The following is a 17,525-nucleotide window of genomic DNA, read 5'->3' as shown; positions in this document are numbered from 1 at the left end:
TGGAAAGACGAAAACATTCTGGAGATGAATGGCAGTGATGAGTGTGGGACGGTGTAAATGTATTTAATGATATTGAGCCATACACGAAAAGATGGCTACAATAGTAAATTGTGCCATGATTAAAAAAATGACTAACTGAAAAGATTTTTAATGAATTCAAAAAATAAAGAAAAATTTTATTTCATTAGATTTTTCATTTCCATATCAATAAGTATGTTACCTTGTCACTTTTTTGATTGACAAGTTGAAGCCATTCATATTGATAGCTATAACTGAGAGGCATTGGCTTATTCTTGCTGCATTATTTACCTGTTGCTGTTTTGCTTTCTTTCCCTCCTACTTACCTACTAGCCCTACCTGATGCATTCATTCTATTGGACCTTTTGGCATCACTGACTTCATTGTGTCTTTCTAGAATATACTTGAGAAAATTTTTTTCAGGGTTGGTTTGGTTGTCATGAATTTCTTTATTTTGGAGATATCTTATTTTTATCAATATTTTTTGGGGACAAGATTTTGCTATGTAGTTCGGACTGGCCTTGAACTTACTATTTAGCCTAGGGTGGCCTCGAACTCACAGCAATCCCCTGTCCCTCAAGTGCTGGGATTACAGGTGTGTGCCACCATGCCCGGTCATTTTCCCACCAATTTTGAAAGGTAAATTTACAAGATATGCAAGTTGCAAGTTATTTTCTTTGGGGGCTTAAAACACTTCATTCCTAACCCTTCTTACCTTTAAGGTTGGATTGAGAACTCTGTTATAATTCTGATGGGGTTTCCTTCATAAATGAGTTGTTTTTCTCTAACAGCTTTGTTCTTGTGTTCTTGTGTTGAATTTCTGTTGTTTTAATTATGATATGGCATGACTGTTTTTCCCACTGACTGTGCCTATTTAGGATTCTATATGCCTCATGTATCTACATATTAAATTCTTTTTCCATGTCTGGAAAGTTTTCTGCTATTACTTCTGTAAACAGGTTTGTTATACCCTTTGTGCTATCTTCTGATTTTTTGTTAACTCTAATTATTCTTGTGTTAGTCTTCTTCGGGTCTTCCAGAAGCTGTTAGATCCATTTTTCATGCTCTCTGATAGTTTTTAAGGGATCTCTTAGGGTGACTAAGCACAGTCTCATCTTCTGTATCAGACACTCTGACCTTATACTGGTCACTTCTGCTGCCCATATTTTCAATCATATTTTTAATCTCCTGAATATTTGTTTGAAACATTTTTATGGACTCCTCTTATTTTTTATGGTGGACATTCATGTTTTGCTTCTCTTTCTTTAGCTCCATTAGATTGTTTTTTATTGCTGTCTTCCCCAGACCCACTGATCATTTGTTTCAAGTCAATATTGACTTAATTATACCTTCTTTGAATTCACCAAGTACCTTATTGAACTGCTTTCTTACTTTCGTTGATATCCTTTCAGACATTTCTGCTGTGTGGCTTATAATTTCCTCCTCCTCAATGTCTCCTAGATCACCTTTGGGGGAGTTGGGAGTTTTGGGAAGCATTTTGTTGTCTTGTCTTCTCATGTTTACATTTTTTTTGTTGTTGTTGTTTTCTGTGTTGGGATTGCCAACTTCCATGACCCAGTGCTTGGTTTTGGGGGGGAATGGCTTAGAGCGTTGCTTATGACCCCCCAGGAAAACCAGATATTTGCATGCAGAGAAAACCAATCGACAGCACCAGCAATGCCACTTTGGCCTTAGTAGTAAAGTTAATGACAAAAAATTACATCAAAATATAAACAGTATTGACAAACTCTAAAAACTAATCATGAACTGACCTTAACCAAAACAAAGAGGGCTGTGATTTTAGTATAGACACTTAAGGGAACCAGATATTGACCTATAGTAAATCAGATCACTAGCTTCCGCTGGGTGTAGGCTGTGGTGCAAGAGCTCAAGGAGATCACTGGACTAAACGCCATATCTTTCAGATCTGCCCCCTCTGAATGTCACACCCACCAAACTGGCTTCCCACCACAGAATACAGACCTCCTCATCTTCCTGGCCTGAACTTGAGCTTCTCAGGGCATCTCAGGACATCTTTGCCTTCTTTCAAGCTCTTCATACCTATCTCCTGAAGCTGTCTCTCAGCTGGTCTCTGTGGTACAGTAATACCCCAGTCCTAGAATGAAACTTTCCTCCAGGTTATTGGTCTTGTCCTTAATCAGGTCAATCTCTTGGGTGTGACCTCTGCCACCCAGTGCTGAGGAAAGCCAAAGTGAAGAGCTGGCTAGGATTTGCTAGTTTGGCAGCTCTCTTCCTCTCCTGAGTGTGAGACAATAGGTAGCCACTGGGTGGGTGAGGCAGGACCTCTCTCCTCCTCCTTATGTGAGCATGTGACTTCATCGCTTCTTAAACCTCAGGAATTTAAGGGAATCCCTCCCTCTGCTGCAGAGTTTTCTAGATGATACAAGCAGGGATTCTTTGATTTGCCATTTCTGGTACAGAGGGGTTCTTTCCTGGTATGACCAGGTTTGAGTAGACCTGCGTGGAGCCTTCTGACGTGAGGATGAAGAAGGAGAATTGCATTATTATTTACAGAGTCTTTAAGGAGAAAGGAGAGCCAGGAGAACAAGTAAGCCTGTCACAGGGGTCATACCCTACCAGGTCTTCTAGGGCTCCAGAAGGAGAAAGAAGAAGAAGGAAGGAAAAAGAGGCTGCTGTCAAGGGAAACAGGGTGAGATTGGGCAATGCAGAGCCACGTTGGGGCAAGTGAGAAAGGTAGCACAGAGTGGGCAGGGTCACTGTTGGGCAAAATCTACCAGGCTCAGAGAGCAGCACGGCCAGCAGAAGAGAGGGGCGGAGGACGGAAGAATATGGCAGGAGTCACACGGTGACCATGGAGAGCAGGCCCTGTGCACTGGCCCGAGGGGAGGCTTCTTCAGAGACAATTTGGAGCAGGCTGAAGACTCCCGTGAGTATGTGGAAGAATGAGAGCAGGACTGTTATTCCTGACTTTAATGTGACATAATTGGCACTCAGGCTGGCGACTCTGAAGAAAGCCCACATGTGAGCTACATGGGTGTCCCAGCTTGCTCTAGAGGGAAGGTACCAAATAAATGCTAGATGATGACCAATTTAACTTCCTTGGACAAGCAAAAATTTATGGCAAGACTGTTTACTTCAGTTCGAAAGAACTATGATGAATAACAAGGAAGAAGTCCTGGTCCAAAGGGGATTCATCCAATAGATGGCTCCAAAGCAACAAGCTAGAATTTTTCCTAGCAAGAAAACTCTCAGGAGGGAAGGTGGTGAAATCTGTATCATCTAAAGCAGATGTATATGGCCCCATACCCCTGCCCTAAGCCAGGGGGACCAAAAATGCTCCTCCTGCCCAGCACTAGGGCAGCTGATCCAGGGGCTAATCAAACTCAAAAATGTGGTCTGACTTGAAAAGCTGTCAGGAGCAAGCATATTGCATTCAATGTAAATCTATTAAAAACACAAAACAACAACAACAAAAAAAACAGCTCCTGAGCAGGGTTGTGAAAGCAGAGGACATATTTGGGAGCCCCAAGATGATGAAAGAGAGGGGCTCTTCCTCTGTCTCCCCAGATGAAAGAGAGGGGCTCTCCTCTCCGTCTCCCCAGACTCTCCTCACTTCTACCCCAGAGGAAGAGATACATATCTGGTTGAACCAGGCTCCAGAAAACATATTCAGCCACATCTCCCAGGGGATTCCATCCTTGTGGGCTAGTGGCCTTACCCCTGACTCATCCCATCTTCTCCTGTCCCCAGGGCCTTTCCTGGCATAGAGAGATCTGCTTAATATTTCTCTACACTGCTTGGAACATGTCTACCTGTTCAGTCTCCAATCTCTGTGCCTACTAGCTTACTTAAAATCAATGTATACAAATTCTTCTGAATCATAAAAAGCAAGAAATAAATACAAGGTTTGACGGCTGCCACTGTTTATGGTCATTCATATCCACTTTATGATGGTCATTATGGTCTTTCACAGAAGCCTACTGCAAGTTCTTGAATAGAATTTTTGCTTCATGAGATATTTGCACAGGAAAAGAACATCAAGATGATCAGAAGGAGTAAGATATTTTGTTCTTTCTAGAGAAGGATGAAAACCAAGACTTCTGTGTATTATGCCCACTGACGCCTGCTATGTTGTTTCTGCAAACTCTCCAGGGGCCTGGCTTAGACTGCTTTTAGTTTGTGTGTTTAGTGCTAAGTATATTTCCTTGTATTTGAATTCTTCGTAAACTTCTGATCTGCTTGTGATGACTTAGTGACTGGTGAAATATGCACTCTGTTGGCCAACCAACCCACAGATGCTTTGATGTGGACCCAACCACCTGAACTCTCATGTCCAGCTCCAGAGGCTGCCCTGTGCTGGTTCTCACTGCCCCACCACCAGATTCAAGAGTGGGTTCTCCTAACAGCCTTCCCCAGCATGCAAAGTTTCCACAGGTCTTTTTGATGGAAGCCAAAGCCTTTGGGTAAAATAAGGGTAATGGCACATGGGGTTCTCTAAGTGGAGATTGTAGTTCAGCAGATCCAGACTCTATACCTTCCCAGCCTGGACTCACCAGGATGCTGGAGAAGAGCACACAATTACAGCCACCCTCCCCATAGGAATCCATGATTTCAATTCTCTTTTATTATTTTAAATTTTCTATTTTAGATAATTTAGATTTATCAAAAAAGTACAAAGAATTCCCATATATTATTGATCCAGAGTCCCCAAATTTTAACATCTTACATAATCACAGTATGATGAATGAAAGTCAGAATGTTACCATGGGAACAGTACTTCTCTCAACTGTAGACTTTACTCAAGTTTCACCACTCATCCCATACCTCATCCGTTTCTGGTCTAAGCTCCAGTTTTGGATCAGATCTTGCCCTGAGTTTTCATGTGTCCTTATGTCTGTTGGAGCCATGGAGCACCAAGGACAGGAACAGTATTCCTGCCTCAGGGTCAGGAGGAGGTGTGTTCTAAGTAGGGGAAGGGACCTCAGTAGCCAGAGAGTATTCAGATCAGCCAGGGTTTCCTGAAGAACCAAAGACAAGGTCGGTTTCCACCTCCAATCTACCTATCACCACACGGACAACAAAATCTCCACCAAGAGGTATGCTAAAACTTGAGGATATTAGTTCTCCTTTCAGAGTTCTTGTAGATTATTTTGTTACTTTGAGAAGGGGTCAAGTGAATTGGTTTTTTCCACAGAGAAGAAATGGCTTAGGGGTTCTTCATGTAGGTGCGTTTTCTCAACTTGATTATAGAGTTGTATTTGAGTTCAGTGACATTCTAGAGGACATATCTTTAAGAATTTCAGCCTCAGAAGATATGATAGACAAAGATGTCTACATCCATTCTAATCCTCAGACACAGGGAATATAGTACCTTACATGGCAAAGAGACCATTCCAGATATGATTAAATTAAGGATTTTGAGATGTAGGCTAGTTAAACTAGTTGCATATCTGTAAAATTCATAAGTTGAAGCTCAGACCAACAAGGTAACTGTATTTGGAGATAATTAAAGTTAACTGGGGTCATAAGGGTGGAGCCCTAATCCAATACTACTGGCATCCTTCTAAGAAGAGGGAGAGAAACCAGAGCACTTGTGTGGACCAAGGAGAGGCCAGGTAAGAGCACAGTAAGAAGTGCAGGAAAGAGATCTCAGGAGAACCAACCCAGGGAGCACCTGGATCTTCAACTTCCATCCTTTCAGCACCACGAGAATCTCACTTTCTGTCATCTAAGGCACCAAGTCTGTGGGGTTCTATTATGGCAGCCCTGGAAGACTGAGCTTGGAGTTTGTCCTGATACCTGGGTGAACACGATTTAATACAGGGTCCTGTTAAGAGAGAGACAGTGTCAGCACAGGAGGGAGAGTTGGAGATGCTGCTGTACTGGTTTTGAGGACACAGAAAGAATTAATGGCAGCGTATAAGCCCTGGAAAAGGCAAGAAACAAACTCTCCCCTGGAGGCTCCCTTGCAGCCTCTTGACTTTAACCACCACTTATAGGACCAGTTTCAGACTTCTAATCTCCACACTGGAAGGTAATAAATTTGTTACTTTCAGCCACTAAAATGGTGCTAACTTGCTACAGCAACAATAGGAAATCAATACAGAAAAGTAGTGACTTAGCATAGGTCTTACAAGTATTTAATGCCAGAACCAAGGTGGAAATTCAGACTGTGATGAGTCTTTTAAAGAGAATAGAATCAAAGGAGTTTATGGATAGCTGCAGGTAGGGAATGAAGGTTAACACAACTTTAAAGCTTAGTTTTCTAAGCTCTACTCTACATGGATGCCTAATTCGCCTCATTGTTCCAAACAAACCAATATTCTTGTCCTTTGGAGGTGTCATTTCACCCATTTTCTTCTATGAATTGCTCAACCACCATCCAAACACTCACGTGGAAGTCACACTTGCCCCCAACATACACAATCTCCCAGATGCATTCTAGGTCAGCTTCACTGTTGACTGTCAGAAACATAACACAGGAGTTAGGAACCCAATCCTGGAACCCACTACTTGAGCTCCGCTACTTGACTCCAGTCCCAGCATTGTCCCTTACACATTGTGTGACACGATGCCTCGGTTCTTGGACAGAATAATGGTGTGCTTCATGTATGCCTGTTGGTATTGGGACCTACTGACAAAGCATTTAAAACAGTCCAGGATTTGTTAAATTTTTTTTTATAAAAACAAATATGCCAGTGAGACTATTTTAACCAGTAGCGCCCTTTGCAGTATGATGGTATTGGATATAAGTCTTCCTAAATGTAAACTGATCACGTCCCTTCCATCCTTCAAGCTGTATGGTGGCTGGAACCTGTCTAAAACTGGCAATCCTAGAGTGGAATCTAGTTAGCAGATGTGAGCCCTGCATCCCTATGTTCTGCACCCACATTTTTTTCATTTGTTATTAGGCCCAAATCTAGAATGAGAAATTTTGCAAAAAGTGAATTTCTGAGATTTCTGAAACATTCACACCATCCACACGAGGCTTATATCCCCCATAACAACCACCTGCACTGGAAGCAGCAGGAGCTGACCCTTGGGGTGGGGTCTAGGGGGCACAGTCAGCTCCAGCTCCCACCCCTCCCAGTAGTCCCAGGCCTGGGGGGCAGAGTTGATCCCATACATGGTCCCATGTACACTGTCCTTTTCTTATAGCAGAGAAAGATTTCCCTCTGCCACTGTCAAGAGTACAACACAGAATTCATGGGGGCCTCATTTCATTTAAAGAAATAAGAAAATTCATGATTCTTTATAAATATGAAGTTTTTCCTACATGTATTATGAGCAAATTATGTGTGATTTTAAAAAAGCACGAGCAAAGATTCTGTTTTGTATTCCAGGCCCCACATTCACTGTTGCCTCGTCTATGCAGCCTACTCATAAGCATCTGAGTTTGTGACCCCCAAATCACCCATAGTTGCCCTACTATTTCAGGCCTGACATCATCTCATCCCTGTGGACCACCTCAAACTTACTCCCAACTGCCCAACCCTACATCGAACAATTTTGAACTGTTTTTGGTAACATGACTCCCTGTCTTTTCTCTTTTGTTCATGTCTTATAAATTGAACATTGAGCTAGGACCCAGAAATCCTAGTCTGTTACTCAAGTTTAAATCACTAGTAGGCATCAGCATGGTACATTCCACAATGACCAGGAAAAAAAAAAAGAAGATAACATTCGGTTTAATCATGTAACCCAAGTCATCTTACAACCCTACAAAACAATTTTGAACTGTTTTTGGTAACATGACTCCCTGTCTTTTCTCTTTTGTTCATGTCTTATAAATTGAACATTGAGCTAGGACCCAGAAATCCTAGTCTGTTACTCAAGTTTAAATCACTAGTAGGCATCAGCATGGTACATTCCACAATGACCAGGAAAAAAAAAAAGAAGATAACATTCGGTTTAATCATGTAACCCAAGTCATCTTGATGGCCCCTCTTTGATTTATCATCAGAAACAAAAATGTCCACAAATCTTCAAGCATAATTCATCCTGACTACACCACTGTAAAGCCACGCAGGAGGAGTCAAAATATAATCCCATGTGTGGTGCAGCAATTTGGGAAACTGCCACATTCGATTACAGATTGGGAAACATATGTGAAAGTAGGTATTTTGAATAGTATTAATAACATGCTGACATTTCCTCCTGGAGATTCAGACTGTATACGTATCACCAGAATCCTCTGGGCCAAACAAAATTGATCCCAGTTTAGGACAGATCTTGGCTTGGTTGAAAATTCAGAGTCAAGGAAGAAGGGTGCTGAGAAGAATTTTTTTTTTCATTTTATGGATATCTGTGGGAACAAGAGGATGGTTAGTAATGGTTAGAGGATGGTCATGCACACGTCAAGATCCTTCAGGCAAAGGGAGAGCCCTGGGATGGTACAGGGGAGGAGGAGGAAGAAACAAAGAGGAATCTTAGCCTGACAGTCAACAGTGAAGCTGACTTCGAACCATCTGGGAGATTGTGTGTCTGTGTGTTGGGGGTGAGTGTGACTTTCACGTGAGTGTTTGGATTGTGGTTGAGCAATTCATAGAAGAAAATGGGTGAAATGACACCGCCAAAGGACAAGAATATTGGTTTGTTTGGAACAATGAGGTGAATTAGGCATCCATGTAGAGCAGAGCTTAGAAAAGTAAGCTTTAAAATTGCGTTAATTTTCATTCTTCATTCTGACAGCTTAGCAAAATGGTGAAGGCAGATAAGGAAGAAAGCTCTGATCGGTTCCTGAGATATGAGGTCAAAGAAAACTTCATCTACTTAAGTTTGGACATGGAGTAATGTACAAATATCATTTTTTAAGTTCTCCACTTTTCATATGAGGAAACTAAATCCCTGAGAGTTTGACTCTGTGAAGAACACACAGCTCACAAGAGCTGAGATATGTGAACTTTGATAACTATTCTACACTTGCTTTTCCATCACACTGCAAAAAATATTTCAAACTCTCAATATTTCACCAATCTTTTCTCTCATTTTAAAAAACAGTCTCAGTGTTCAATGTCCACGAACCCTTCTTCCTTGGATGACTAGTGAAGCAGAGAAGCTTGAAGCGCTTCATTGGCAATGAGTAATAATAAAGCTCATATGTGCAAAAAGTTCCCACCATGAAATGAGCACCTACTGTATGCCAGGCACTGTATGTGCACTGTCTCATTTACTTGCCACACTAATCATCTGACATGGGGCAGGTAGTAATATCCCCACTTATGGATATTAAAACAGATGTTGAGTGGTAAAATAACTGTCCCTGAGACATGCTTTACATCAGTACTGAAACCAGGAATTGTCCGACTCATCTAACTCTTTTTGTGCCGCACTTAACTGCCTCTCTGAGGAACTTAGCGTAGTAATTGTAATTCTTAACTGACAGTTTCAGGCCAGGCCCTGGATCGGATGCTTCAATCAGGCTCCCAGATAATTGTTACCACATCACAGAGAAACATAGTGTTGCCCGTTCGTGCCCACGAGGCAGACCTTGTGGGCGAGGCTGGTTTGCCATGGTCACCAGGTTCCATGGGAAGGAAGGTCTTCCAAGATGCACAGCCCTGACCAAACTCTAGAAGTACTCACTGTCTTCCATGTGGTGTTCTAAGGCCAGGGAGCCCGAAGGCCTGATGAGTAGTTCTCGAACCCTCCTACACCTAGAATCTGCTGGGCAGCCTTTCAAGTTCCCTTGCCCATGCTGTTTAATGAGTACATGGCTTTGGGATGATGAGAAAGTTCTGAAAATGGATGTGGTGATAACTGCACAACACTGTGGATGTACTTAGTGCCATGGAATGATACACCTGAAAATGGTTAAAGTGTTCACCATGAATCTTATTTTACCATACCAAAAATAAAGAAAAATAACTCCATTGCTCTATTAGTCAGATCTTCACCACTCTGGCCAAATACCCCACAAAACACAAAGGAGAAAAGGATTTCAGCTCACGGTTTCTGATGTTGCAGTCCATGGTCAGCTGGCAACAAGGCAGAAAGAGCATGGGGAGGACAGATGCGCACCTCATAGCCACCAGGAAACAGATAGATGGAGAAGGCCCAGAGATGAAAGGTCAGGGAATATAGTCCTAAGGTTATACCCACGAGCCACCCAGAGTGCGCTATATGAATCTAGATGCCTCTCAAGCCAAGAAAGTTGACAATGAAGATAAGTCATCATGATTTCCCCGCCTTTAACCCCAGAACCACCAGGAAGGCACCCAGGTGTCCATAGTTGCAAAGTTCCTCAACTGACCTCAATGTCCAGCCAAGCTGGAGAGCAGGTACCTTCTACAGACAAGGGCTCTTCAAATTTAAGCTTGTGCGTGTGAACCACCTAGAGGATTTGTAAACATAGTCTTTGACTAAGCGAGTGGAGCTTGTGATTCTCTATTTCCAACAAGTGCCCAGCAATGCTAGGGCTGCCAGCCCCGGAGTCACAGGGCCTCGATCTAGTTGCTTGGTAGATCCATCTGGAGACCATTTGCAAGAGCTCTGTGGACTGTTCCCCTGGGGTACTCATAGATTCTTGTGATCAAAAAATATACTCTATGGATAAACAAAGCTGCAAGACACTGGATTAAGTTTCACTAAGTGAGCATCTTCTAGATGTTTTTTATGCTCACACACTGACTAAATGATAGGGAGATGCCGTAGAGTGTAGCATTTCCTGGGTTCCCTGTGCAGAGCAGAGCAGAGCTGAGCGCTGCTTCCTGCACACCCCAACCAGGATCCAGCACTCCCAGTTCTGCCCCTTCCACAAGCACCCCCAGCCCCAGTTAGAGATCCCATTTGCCCAGGCTCACTTCATGCATGACACAGTTACCACTCTACTGTGACCCCCAAACCCTGATTTATTTTCTCTCCCTGGACTTGGGGGCAGGACCTGAACCTGTTTCACAGCAGGGTACAGTGCCTGGGACAGAGAAGGCACTTGGTATAGACCTGCTGAGCTGTTCCGATTTGGAGTACCCAGCCCTGAGGAGGCACGATAGCAGGCCTCCTTACCCCAGGCTGCCCCCGAGAACTGGCCTGCCACATCCACAGTGCCACAGGGAAAAGAAGGGCAACAGTAGTGTCCAGGGGGAACACACCAACAGAAGACGGTGTCTGCTCACTGCTGGCCTCATGAAAGAGCATATCCCTCCCCTGCCCAAACTGCCTCAGGGATAAGGTCACCCAAAAGCCAAGTCTACCTTCCTTCTGCGATGTCTTCATCTGCTTCTGCCGCTATAGCAGAAAGCCACAAACTGGGCAACTTATAACTAACTCGTTTATGTTTCTCACCATTCTGGGGACTTGAAGTCCAAATTCCAGGGCACTGATATTTGGTGTCTAATGAAGGCTGCATCCTCCAGAGAGGAGGGCCCCTTGTTCTCCTGGAGCCAAAGATCAAGACTCACAACACGTGAAGCTTCCTTTACGAGGGCCTTAACCCCATTCATGAGGGAGGCGCCCCGTCAGCTGATCACCTTCTAAAGCCCCCATCTGCCTGCTTCATCATACTGCAGGTCACACATTCAACACTCAGCACCCTGCGTCAGATCCCTGCCTGGCCTCAACACAACCTTCCACCTGTTCCTTTCGCTCCCCACAGTCCAGCTGGAGGAAAACCTCTCCTTTCTCTATCAATCCCCGGACGAGTTTCACCTTCCCACCCCCAGCTCACTGTCCTGCCTCAGCCCAGTACTTTTCCAGGGAACTTCTGAGATTCCTCTTGCCAGAGGGAACAGTGCCTCTTCCCCTGAATGCTCTCCTCTCCCAGTGTCCCTTACCACAGTGCTTTCAGTTCTCTATTTGCGTGCTTCCTTCTAGACCCATAGTGGGAGACCCCTGAAGCTTCGCAGCACAGAGCCTGGGACACAGCAGGCTGTCAGGTGTGCAGTGGATTACATTATTCATTAGGTCAGGAAGCTCCATAGCAGGGGTGGACTTTGAAAAGGAAGCAAAGAGTAATAACCACAATAACCAGCTTGCCTCTGTCTGTAGAACCTTTAAACCTTACACAGCATATTTATCTTCCCCAAGATGAGCCCAGGACTTCGTGACTATCTCTGGAGTGGGCAAGATGAACGCTCTTCGATTTTTAGGCTGGGAATGAGTCTTCAGGGAGCTCAGGGTTTGCACGACCCCACAACAAGCCAGAGGAAGGGCTGGGACTGGAATCTCATCTTCTCATTCCAATTCTGTCCCTGCTCCATGAGACCAAGTTGCACAAAGAATAACATTCTGGTCCACTCTTGCCTTATCAATAGGAAGTCTCTAAGAAGTGTGAAGGATGCTAGCTGCTATTCCTGATCCACAGGAGCATGAGGGAAGGGAGGAGGTGGCCCACCAGAGATGTTTAAATGTAGTACCCAGCACCATGTGGCTCAGCTTTTCCCCAGCTGCTGGGTCTGCCCATCCAGGCCTGAGCCACCAAGCAGCCACCAGCTGGTCACTGTCGAGCATTGCGCAGGATCAGCCCTCTGTTCCCCATTCTGCTGCCTCTGACAGGCTTGGGCACTGTCTTGGGTTTTTCATTCTACTTGTTGAGAATTTTGGGCAGCTTCATTTTTATCCTGGAAAAGGAAATAGCCTTTTGTTTTGATTTCTTGTAAAAAAAGGATGGAGGGTTTTAAGTCAGCTGGAACCTACCAGCCACCTAGGGCTTCCTTAGCAAGGTGATTCTCACTGCCCTGGCTCCTGGGATGGCCCGTGCACTTCGTGAGCTCAGTCTCACCAGCACCACAGCCTCCTCCTAGGGAGCCTGTGTCCTCCTGACCACAGTGTAAAGGGACAACCCCGTCATCTGTGAACCCACAGGGACCTGAGGAGCCCAGAGACCCCTCTCTTCTGTGGAGGAAGCTGGGTGCACCTTTCCCAGGACAGGACTAGGCTAGGGTGCATGAAATGTAAGGAGGCACAAAAGAACCTATAATTGAAGCACATAACATGTAAATGTGGCACCGAGAGAAAAATACAGTCATCCATGATGAACCAAAGATGAAACCTGGACACAAAGACAGGATCAGTATTGCTGATTTTCCTTCGTCTCAGCTCCACATGGTCTAGTGGCTCTACATACACGGTGCCATGACTGATCTTCTCTTTATAAAAAGTCTCATCTTTAGCTCAGTGTGGATTTTTGCATTGATTTTGACTTTTTAAACTATGAGTTAAAATATTTATTTTGATTGGTAAGTTTTTCAACCCCCCGCCCTTATGTTTACTGAAGGAGGCAAAATCACTTGCCCCTCAGGTCCTGGTTCTCCCCTTTTATATGAAAGACCAAGTGGCTCTCGGGCCAGAAACTACATCACACCTCCACGTGAAGGATCTGACCGTGATAGAATATAAATACAGAGCCCAAGAGTTAACCCAGTTTGAGGGAAAGCGTTACAGCAAAATTTAATATTCCTGAGGACTTGAAGGGGTCTGTCAGGTCAGGCACCCCTGCACCTCAGTAGAACTGCCCCAGCTCACGGAATACCTAGGCAGGCAGGCACAGATGAGCTGGCTAACTTGCCGAATGTCACACACAAAGCCCTGGGTACTGTCCAGTTAGGAATATTTCTGGATCACAGACTAACATCAATCTTTTTTATTCTCCAAGAAAATTCTGTCTCATTCCTGACCTCATGCAGTTGTCCATGGTAGCAGTCAGAGGGTTAATTGAATGCTATAAAAGGTATATTTGAGTAGACAGCAGTAAATTAAATTAGGGGAAAACATCCCCACGGTTTTTATTTACTTCACAGGAAGAAGCAAAATTTTGGACATCTTCTATTATTTCACTCTTGCCTGGAGGCTATAAAAAAAACTTCAGGAAAATTTTAAAAACATGCTATATAATCCCCAGCCTTCTCGGGGATGATGTTTTTACTACAGAGAATAAAAGGTTGTCTTTAAATGCAAGAACACCCTTCCTAACCCTCTCAAGAATCTACAGGTAGTTTGAACCTAGCGGGTAACACAAGTTTGATTCTGAGACTTGAGAGAGATACGCAAAGGGAAGTACTGATTTTTTTGTTTTGTTTTTAATTGGAAAAGTTGTTTCCAAAGCAATCTGCTTCCGGGTTGGGAGCCCAGATGTTTGCTGTGCTGCTGCCACCTACCGGGAGACCGTGAAATAGCATTCCCCAAAACCGAGTTGGCCGGAGCCCCTCTGAGCCCGTCGTGCCTCAGACAGGCAATGCCATTCTGCCACACATTGTGGACTCGGGAGCTCCAGGCCCTAGAACACCCAGTCAGGCGGGCAGGAGAGAAGAATGGGGCTGTGGCAGGGTGGGGACCGTGGTCTCCAGCCACACAGCTTTCTGCAGAGGAAAAAAAAAAAACTCATTTGAGGGTGCTTCCCACGGGCAAGTGCTGGAAACCTCACTGCACAGACTGGAAACAAATCCACTGGTGTCCTGAGCGCCTCTGAAGAGTTAGCTGGCAGAAGTAGAAAAGCATGGAACCCTGAGAGGCCTGGCTCTGCCCTCACCACACTTCCTATCCCCAGAGAGCTGTGCTGTGAATCTACCCCGAGCCCTCCACATCCAGCCCTAGGAAATGCATCAGCTCTGCTCCCTTCCCAGGAGACCTCTGTAGATCTATAGAGGTGAATGAGATATTCACGGAGGAATTTAAACTCTAAGGTGAAGTCATTTCCTCCAAACTATTATTTATTTAATGACAAAGTTATGCCACTAAGAAATGGACTATGCACTCTGACCTTCAAGGTCTGAGTCAGACGCCAATTATATTTGGAATATTAAGGGATTACAGAGGCCAGTTTCCCTTCACCCTCATTTCCTTCTCTTGCATGACATTTGTAGAAAGTCACATTCATTTATTTTATCATTAACCATGTGCCTTACCCGGGTCAGGTCTTCGGGGCAGAAACGCACTCTGGGTCTGATCATCTGCAAATATCCTTGTCCCTCTGCGAGTGGACCCCAAATAACTGATACATCTCCTTCCACACCTGGAGGCACCTGTATGCAAATACTAGAGCCATTGGCCTAAATGCAAAACCGTTCCTGAAAAAGTCAACCTGTGAGGCCATTTTCAGTGCTGCAATTGCTACAGCAAAAGGGGTGTGGGTGACATTTTGAAGGATTTTTATCTCGTCATTAGAAAGCATGGCACTGGGGAGTTCTATCAGATGGTTAGCCAGTGGAATGGAAAGAAGCCAGGCATGAGAATGCTTGTGCCTATAAGTTGGTTTGGCAAGTTCTGTTCTCTTTTAGAAAGTTGGGCTCCAAAAGGTGGCACAGAACAGACGAAGTTCAGGGAGCGCTAATTGTTTTCAGACTGATTTTAACTAATTTCTTCAGCTGATAATGCCTGTATATTTGTACAAGTTTCAAAAGACATAAAAGACTTTGCCATGAAAGTCATCTCCCTGTCCTATGCCGGACCTTGGTCATGGACTCATCTCCTGATGTGGTACAGCTCTATCCCTACCCATCCTTCTAGAGGCAGTCCACACATACACAGAGTTATTCCTCTCCATTTTTATCAGAAAGTATCATTCTATGCAGGCTGCTCTACACCTTGCTCATCTATCTTAATGACACTTCCTAAGACCCTACCATTGATGCATAGAATTTAAAACCAGGTAGGCGAGTCCACTATGACTCCAAGGTCACCCTGGAGCATTAGAAGCCCTCAGAATGGTTGTCAACATGAATGCTCATCCTGGAGATTTTTAAAAAAAATCTTTTTCTCTTAGGAGGTACCACCAAACTATGTCCAGAAATGCTCTGAGATTTCTCTGTTCCATGGATTCTACTTCTACCTTCATGTATTCATCTGCATTATGTGCATTTCTCCAGTGAACTGCAGAAGAAAGCGTCTTGATTTGAGAACTCAGCAGTGAAGTTTAGTTCAAAGTAGAATCATCTGGGGATTAACATGTAAGTCTGCAGCCTTTTTTGGGGGGGTGGAGCGGGAGGAAGAGGACTGAGAAGAGAGCAGCCTTGGGGTCCATTCTACAGCAGGTGACAACTGGACGCTGGGTGCTGCCAATGTCCTGCCTGGTCCTAGCTCCTCTCCAATAGCCAAGGAATCTATGTTAGGAAGTCATGTTGGCATTTTATTAATTCTTATAGAAAAATGAAAGTATGTGGAGTATGTGTAAATGGCAGTCCGCATTTCTCATCATGGAAACTGAGTCTGTGTCACAGTCCCAGATGATTTGTAAATGGGAACAGTCAGCCTCCTAGATATGACCTAACTTGCTCTGAGACCTTAAGGAAGTCCCAGAACTCCCAGATCTCAACTTGACCATACTTCCTCCTCCCCACGTCTCCCTCAGAATTGTTCTACCACCCTAAGATCGCTCCTGCCCACCTGCAATCAGGCCTCCAAGTCCACACAGTTGTCTAGGATCAGCAGGGTCTGCCTCTTTGAGAATGGCACTCTGGGCACATGGGCTTTAGCTTCTCCCTCCACTCAGATCCAGAAAGGTTGGAGGCCCCTTGCAAGGGCTGTTCAGCCCTCTTCCCACACAGCTCTTTGGTCCTTTGGGTCCCAGGGTACCGAGGGAAGGAGACACCTCCTGGCACCTGTCCTTGATCTGTCATTGTCCCCAACAGAACAGCAAATGCTACACTGGCTGTGGAGATCACATGTGAACAGGGACCTGTGGTTGAGATGCACAGAGATCCCAGGAGACAAAGTTAGCGTGCTCTTGGAGGTATGTTAAAAATATGTTGCCTGATCCCAAAGACACTCCCAAGATTTGTTTCAGGCTGCCCTTGTGTTCCACAAAGACCAAGGCAGCTCAGATTAGCATCAACATTTCATACAGTCTAATAACAAAATGCTCCACACAAAAAAATGTTGTCTATCAAAAGTCCATGAAACAAAGACTTTCTGATATTAAGACCAGATGTCAGAAACACTGGAGAAAAGATTTGCTCTCTGAGCATCCAGTGAGGTACAGGGAAGTATATGCGGTGTCAAATGAATACAGCTTTTGTTGGATTTTTCTCTACAAATGTTGACCAGCAACAAAGCAATTTGTGCCTAACGATATAACCCAAAACTAGGGGTTTCTTTAAATTCTTGGCGGGGAGGCCTTTTAGCACTAAGCCATAATAGCTCAATAAATAAACAAAGTCACCTCTCATTGTCCTCAAGTGCTAGAGGAGGGCAAATAGTTCACCTCCTCTCAAGTGCCCATTGATTTAAATTATAATTACTCCCCTGGTGACAGCTGGAGGGTTGTGGAGACCAGTAAGCAGGACAGTCCCCAGACAGACATGCTCTGACTCTCTTAAAGGAGGATTGCATTAAAAGAGGGTCACCCAGGGCTTAGCAGTTGGGATTCTCTTTGGGGACTTGATTACCTTCCCTACCGAGCCTCAAAAGGCAGAGGCCTGGGAAGAAGGGTTCCTTACAAATGTCAGATCAATACTGGGAGGCACAGAGTGGGCCTAGGATGCTTCCCACTGAGAAGCTCTGCTTCCACAGGCAGCACCTCACCTCGGAGACTGCCCCACCACATCCAAAGCCAGGGCAGCTGCTCCGGAGGAGGAGGGGAGGGGAGGGAAGCG

Source organism: Fukomys damarensis, unplaced genomic scaffold (genome assembly GCF_012274545.1).
Source record: "Fukomys damarensis isolate Sample0158 unplaced genomic scaffold, DMR_v1.0_HiC HiC_scaffold_25, whole genome shotgun sequence".
Taxonomy (NCBI): domain Eukaryota; kingdom Metazoa; phylum Chordata; class Mammalia; order Rodentia; family Bathyergidae; genus Fukomys; species Fukomys damarensis.
The sequence above is the reverse complement of the archived record's forward strand: the minus strand, read 5'-3'. Positions refer to the sequence as shown.